This window comes from Lactuca virosa, chromosome 3, assembly GCF_052849685.1.
Source record: "Lactuca virosa cultivar CGN04683 chromosome 3, Lactuca_virosa_CGN04683_v6, whole genome shotgun sequence".
Taxonomy (NCBI): domain Eukaryota; kingdom Viridiplantae; phylum Streptophyta; class Magnoliopsida; order Asterales; family Asteraceae; genus Lactuca; species Lactuca virosa.
In genome coordinates this window covers 98895883-98903543 of record NC_136428.1, presented here as the reverse complement: position 1 = coordinate 98903543, position 7661 = coordinate 98895883, and the positions used below count along the sequence as shown (strand labels likewise).

General features: G+C 36.1%; 1 pseudogene; it reads right to left on the bottom strand.

Annotated features, from left to right (window-relative positions):
• Positions 1-464: 464 nt before the first annotated feature.
• Positions 465-7661, bottom strand: part of LOC145163864 (microtubule-associated protein RP/EB family member 1A-like) — a 46138-nt pseudogene continuing 38941 nt past the window's right edge.

Sequence of the window (7661 nt, the reverse complement as noted above, 5' to 3'; positions counted from 1 at the left end):
AAAATTCATTTGATGATACCCTGACATGTCTTCGTGCATAGATTTCTGCTTCAACTCCTCACACAATCATCTTGGAATGACAAGCTTAATTATAATCATAATAGAAAATTTTAATTGAGTATCCTTGCATCAACATGATCCTTCTCTTTCTCCCAAAGAATTAACTCGAGAACCCAAAAAAGATTGAATCTTCTAAATTCACTTGCAACAACTTTAGACCTTTAATTTGTCTTCAAAGCATGAGTTCTATGAATTTATAAGAATCAAGGGTTTACGAGGTATATCATGACCCATAGAACAATTTTAGACTGTTTAGAAATACATTCCCCAAATTCTTTTTAGCTAACATCTATTATGTAAAATGTTGTTTCTCTTTTACTTAATGGACTCAATGAGAACATGAATTAAACCCTTAAGTTATATATGAGTGTTTGCTTCCTTTTGACTTTGTAAGAAAGAAGAACTTAATAGAGAAAATTAATGGAAATGAGTATTTTCTCATTAAGTTCTAGCTTTTGCCCTTCCATTTTCACAAATAATTTTAATATCATTTATTAAGACACACATACTAAGGAAAAAGTATAGCCTATAATTTTACCCATTGTTACATATCTAACAAGAAGTGAGAACCACCATACCTGCATGCAACCATTTTGTCTCCAGTGATGCTAAAAGATAAAGTCCAAACTGTAGATGATTGTCTCGCTGCTAGTTATTATAGTAGAATTTTAGTAGATTACAATAAAAGCAGAAAGGACATCCATTAGACAACAAAATGAGAAAGGAGATAGTTTTATGGTTTTACCAACTAAGATACATTGTATATAATAAAAAAAACTAATCAAGAAAATAAAGAAGATAGTTTTACGGTTTTACCCACTAAGATACGATCCAACGTAGTAAAAACTAGATAGATAAGTATTGATGCATCCTCTTCAGCAGTGTACAAGATCCTTTGTATCACATCAATAATCTGCAAAAAAATTAAGTGAGTTGCCATAAAACAAACTTGAGTTTATTGAGGTGGGAGAAAAATAGACAATACATGCAAGTTTGAGATATTAGAATATTTGCATAGGATTTCGATATCCCTCAGCTTTGCAAAGTAGAAATCACTTTCTTTTTCAAGACTATCCATTGTTATCTTTAACTCTATGATATGCATAATGAATAATGATAGAATGTATCTATGTGAGCCTGCAAGTGCTGGATAATTTGGATTAATGTTTCAATAAGTGTGACCATGGTTCCTGTTAATCATATACAGAGACACTTGGAGCTGAAGAGGGTTGAGAGGTCTTGATAGGTGGAGTTGTTGAGTGTGCAGAAGGTAGATCACATCTTTGGGAGGAGTAATGCTTCATTGTGTTGGCGAGGATTTCTTGGCATCTTACTTACATCTTTCCCACCATTGCAAGACTCTCTTCTTTCATTAGGGCTGTAACTATAGCAGGAAACAACAGGTAATTAACAACATCAACTAGTTATCCGATTTTGATTCATGTGTTACTCGAATAGAAAAAGAACTCGTATAATAGATAATGGTAGGACTAGGAGTCAGTAAGAACTTACTTGTGATGGCTACACGCTAACAGAATTACAATATCTCTTCATCCATGGTGTGAATTCATGATTATCTAACATCCTTCCTTTCACTGGCTTGCTCACTTCAATGCTCTGTAGCATAAATTAGTTACTAACAACATTCCATATACATAAAAAAAACTAGTAGACTCTATTCACAGAATTAAAAATATTAAAATATAAACACTACTACTTTCAAGAACAAAGTGTTCATCATTATATTTAATTCGAGAATGATAAACACAAGTTGCGGAAGCATAAATGGGGAGAACCTTCGTAATTTCCAGTTTGTTGAATATAAACCGAAGAACATTATAGTTCTGAATCATATCGTACTATGTCTTGGCGTCAAAACTGACCTTGTGCATCGAAAACTGACCTTGTGCATCGATACCATTCCAGGATGTGCCTTATCGATTAGCTGACAGTGAACTACACCGGAGCACACCAACATGAATATCCGTAGCCATTTCCGTAGCAAAATGAAAATCCGTAGCCATTTCCGTAGCAAATTTCGGTAGCAATTAAGGATTTAGCTACGAAAATGAAAATCGTAGCCATTTCCGTAGCAAAATAACTACATTCAATTATTTTGTAGCATATTCCGTAGTATAATTAGCTACGATTTTTATTTCATAGTCACTTTCCATAGCTAATGAGGGTTTAACTATGGAACACAATTTTGTATCGATTTTCATAGCAAAATAGCTACCATAAGTCATTTCGTAGCATATTCCGTAGTATAATAGCTACGGATTTTAATTTCATAGCAACTTTCCGTAGCTATTTAGGATTTTTCTTGTAGTGAATCATTAAATAACGATGTGGCCTCATCTTCACTCACAAATCACGCGTGAGGATACCCCTCAGCCTGAGGGAGAGAGAGCACTAATATTCAATGAGCTAGGTAGACCCATTCAAATCTACGTCGCAACTTAAACTCCTAGTCATTTTTGTTTAAAACTCCAAAATTCGAACTTAAGTTGTCTATAAGGAGGTGTTTAGGAGATGGTTAATCATTGCAGAGATCAAGTAGTCCAAAAACACTTTAATTAAATAAGTACAATATTTCTAAGAATTGTCGTGTTGCTGATAAGTGGGTTAGTGGAAGGTGGTCTTTTTCTTGGCATCGTCCTTTTCGTAAAAGGGGAGGTATGACTGCTAAATTGGAGAATCTTATGGAGTTATTGAATCAAGTGAACTTTAGTAATCGTCCAAATAAATGTGAGTTATTAATTGGTGCGAAAGAGAGTTTTAAAGTTTGCAATACCCTGGGCAGTTAACAGCGGTGGGATCTAGCTTAGATCCCAGTGGGATCTCGGATAGCGGTGCTTGACAAAATCTCGGTTTCAAATAGCGGTCCCAAATAGCGCTCTCGCTAATTGCGCCGATATTGACGCGATTTTGCCGCGATTTTGATAGCGGTATAGCGTTGTTATCACCAATATTTCTTCATAAGCAATTTTTCCCTGTCACATCTTTTTTAAACAGAAAAAACGAAGAGATCTTTTTTCTTTTGGGTCAGCCCATAAGCTATTATAGCCTAAAAAAGAACCGACTTCTTTTAAATAATCAATCGAGCTTCCAACCTAATTACATTACCTTTATAACATTAATTCTTTTTTCTTCTATTGTCAACTTTCCCACATGTTCTTGCCTGATCTGATCGACACTTGAGAGGATTATGGGTTTCTTTCTTTTTTTTTCCTTCTTAGTTTCGCTACCATACTTGATTAGCTTAGTTGATATATATATATATATATATATATATATATATATATATATATATATATATATATATATATATATATATATATAGAGGAAGGAAGGATCATTTGAGAACTTATAGTTTCCCGAAAACCCGAAAACTAAAAGTGGACCGTCAGATTAAAAAAATTAGGGGCTAAGATCTTTTATGACATTTTTGTAAATAAATGGGAAAATTAAACACGGGGGCATGGTTCTGAAATTAATCTAAGGGCATTTATGGTACTAAAAAGATCATTCCCCCCAAATCAATCCCTCTTTCTCTCAAATCACTCGATCGTCTTCGTCTCATCATCCCTCTTTCTCTTATAGCTTCATCGTCGATCGTTGCCCAAGAACTAGCATCTGAAATCTATGGTTTCCTCCGTAAACTGTCTCCCCTATTCATTGAATCAAGTAAGGTGAAGACTCTACACGACTCGTTGAAAATTTTCCATTCTTCACTCTCCGCCATCAGACTCTGCCTTTACCGCCGTCGTTGATTCATTGAGTACCAGATCCACCTCCTCAATTGACCCCCTGAGAAGTTGAAGTCGGAATAAAGCATACACACAGCCCTCGATTATGTGAAAAACGAATTAAAAGCATTCACAAAGCCCTCGATTGCGACGGTGTCGAACTCAATCTGCAATACACTATGATATAGGTATTTGTACACATTTATCAATATTTACTTACACATGTATACATAATCTCATACATACTACAGTTTCCCCATTTTTGTATTCCACCTATAAACCGTATCTGTCCGTGTGTGATTATTACTGGATGTCTATTTTTGATCGGAAAATTCACCTGTTACGAACCGATAACTCGCCGTTCTGGTCTGTACATATGTTTCACTATTTTGTTCTGAGTACGGATTGTGCACATAACCTGTTTGATGAATTGCCACTCAATCAAAATCTTTGCTAGTTCATTCATATCTAGAATCACATCATTCCAGTAGAACACACACACACATCTGAGAACTGTATCTTGTGTATTTTTTTCAGAGCATTAGCTACAAAGGGTTGTAGATATGGAATTATGCCCGACTTATAGGATGTTGTTGAAGTATGAGTTGCCAAATTTGCATCTTCCTGCGATATTTTTCTGCCCCACATGTCCATATGTTAGCCAAATAGATTTTTCTTGCTAAATGTGGTGTTCATTTTGCATTTTTACATGAATGGTGTTTGTTTGAAATAGGGGAATTCAAGTATATGATTATTTGAAAATCATGTGACTTGTATTGTAGACCAATGAGGTTAAAATTGTTTGTATATATAACTTTTGGTTGTAACTTGTAAGCATGATGAGAAACAACTCCAGAGATCCAGTATCAGTCTTCCAAAAAGCGGTTGAAACTGATGGGTTTTATACAAAAGAACATCCTATGTGCTCATGCAAACCCTAAAGCTTGGATCTAGGTTTCTCTATTGTACATGCAATTCATCCAAGACTTATAAACCTTAGATCTAGCATACATATTTCGAAATTATCATATAAAATCACATCTAGATGATTACCTCTTAGGAATGGCTTGAATCTTCTTCTCTTGGAGCTTAGAGTCACAAATGTCACTCCTCTAATGGCTTACAAACACCACAAGCAAGAAGATGATATTGGAGAGAAGTGAGGAGGCACAATTTCGGCTATGAACTCTTCTAGGGTTTCCAGTGGTCGAAAACTGATGCCCTAGGGGTCTATTTATACTTGTGCTGCTAGGGTTTCAGTCAAAACCCTAATGGATAGCTTAGGCCTTAAGCAGTTGTCACACCCCCAAACCAAGGATGGCGGAAACGTCCGGGGGTGGCGGACTTCATGTATAGTATCATAACAACGAGTATAATAGTGATCAAAGCAATACAACCAATCATAAATATAATCGGAAAAGAATTACATCATAGTATATGTTTACATGTTCAAAATCAATTACATGATGATGACAAAATGAACTGTTTGACGATTTAACGTCTCATCCTCAAAATACTGTTGATTTCCTGTTTCACTGATTTCCTGAGAATATAAGTAGTTTTTGGAAAAGTGTCAACAATTAAGTTGGTGAGTTCATAAGATTTTTATTTGAGGAAGAAATCGTTTTTCCTTTGTAAAAGAGAATGAGTATGATTCCAGAAAATCCAATATTTTCTTTATGAGATGTGAAATGGAAGTTTCTATGTTAGGAAATAATGTACTCTAGAAGATCCATAGTTTTCTGCACTTATGAAAATATGCACAAGTTTAGATTGTCATAAATACGATTTGGTGATAGAACACCATGTAAATCTTATGTTTTGCGAATACCCTAAGTGAGTTATTATAACCATGCTATGACCTAGTTGGCCTGAAACGACGTTCTTCAGGCGTCGGAACTGATATGACATTTGTCACCCGTAGACCTCGAGGTCCTACTGCAGCTAACAGCGAGGTGTGGGGTGTCAATCCCAATATAGATCTATACACAACTATCACGCTCTCCCTCTAAGAGACTCTGGTTACAATTACAGGACTTTTGATTTCGTTACCTTGGAAGTAACGTGAAGCGAATGTCTCACAAAGTTATTCATTAACAGATTTACGTGAGGTGATCCGAAAACTCTTTTATGTAGAAATAAAACCTTTCGTAGGAAGTTTGCTCGTATAACATAAACATTCTTTGTCATAGTTTATCAAATTGTTTGTATGCAATGGATATAAACTTTGTTTATTATAATTGATTACCATACTTGTGGAGGTAAAAATCCATTTGTTTTCTGATGTATGTCTATTTACCAAGACAAAATGACATATAATATAACACATATATGCACCTAATGATACACACCTTGCTCAACAAGATACAAGGTGTAAGTGAAATTGTTAACCATTTTCTAGTTTTAACCTTTTCGTTCCCGTTCTTAGAAAAATCACAGAAAAATCATTTGAAGTCGAAATCAGAATCCGTAAATTCTGGGAGTTGGAAAATGTTTCTAGTTTGTTCCTAATTTTTATTATGATTTTTAAAGACATTTAACTTGTGTAAAAATGTCCCTATTCACAGACTGGTCCGGATTTGTTCTTGAAATGATAGACTGTTTTGTAAAAATCACCATAAATTGTAGAAAAATCGTATGGAGATGTGCAAGTAGTCATTTTAAAGGTAAGACTCTGAACTATTTGCATATTGAGCAGTTTTGAAAAATATTAAGTTTAAGATGGTCAAAACAATCCGTGAATAAGACTCAACGTTTCTGATGAAAGCTGTTGGATGAGTTTAGTTGTGTTCTTGGTGTTTTGACTTGTATTCCCCCCTTAAAACTTAAGAAAAAAATGAAAAGATAGGGGTATGAACTCACCGTGAATGATTTCAGAAGATGGATGATGAAGAAAAGAAGTGTTCAACTCAAGAACACTTAGAAGATGCTTGATGATTCGAAGATCTAACAACAAATATGACGATATTTGTGTACGGAACCCGTGATTTGAGTGAAGAAGTGTAAGGAAATCAAGTGTGGGAAGAGATTTACTTACCAAAGTGTGTGAAGAGCTCAAGATCAGCCTTGAATCTCGAATTCTTGGTGAGAGGAAGTGAGAGAGAATGTGTTTTGCTCTTTGGTGAAAAGTGAGTGAAATGGGAGGAGAGAGGAGACTTTTAGCTTTTAGTGAACCTTTACAGCTGGAGGAGGGGTGTCAAAGGACAAATAGTTGACTAGGTAGGGGAAATAGTGACTGAGGGTTGTACTATGAAGGTATGGGGGAGGTTGCTTGTGTCATATTCTAGATAAAGTCAACACTCTACCCCAAGATCTAACTTGATAGATTTTATTCTTGGACAAGGATTTCCCCCAAAAATATGATTAAAAATGAATATTTAGGGTCTCTTATATTAAATTACGAGTTTTGGTGAAAATCCCGCGTTAAAATCACGAAAAACGGGCCTAAAACGAAGATTGGGTCAAAAACCGGGAAGAAAATGCTAATTTCCGAAGTCTGGCCGAAGGTTGGGTCTTGAGAGGGTTAGAACCGAAGGTAGGGTTCGGTTGGTGCATTGGAACCGAGAGTAAGAGGTTCGGTCCGAGCCTCGCAGGCGAACTCACCTGAAGGGACCGAAGGCGAGGGTTCGGTTCAGCAGATCGGATCAGTAGCTTCGGTTCGGTCCTCCTAGTTCGGTCCTTAAGGCTGTTCGGTCCAGGAGGCTTCTTAGGGTTTCGCTTCTTAGGGGTTTCGGTTCCTTAAGGGAGGTTCGGTTCCTAAGGGTTTCGGTTCCTTAAGGGAGGTTCGGCTCCTTAAGAGGGTTCGGCTCCTTAAGAGGGTTCGGCTCCTTAAAGCTGTTTTTCGCGTAAACT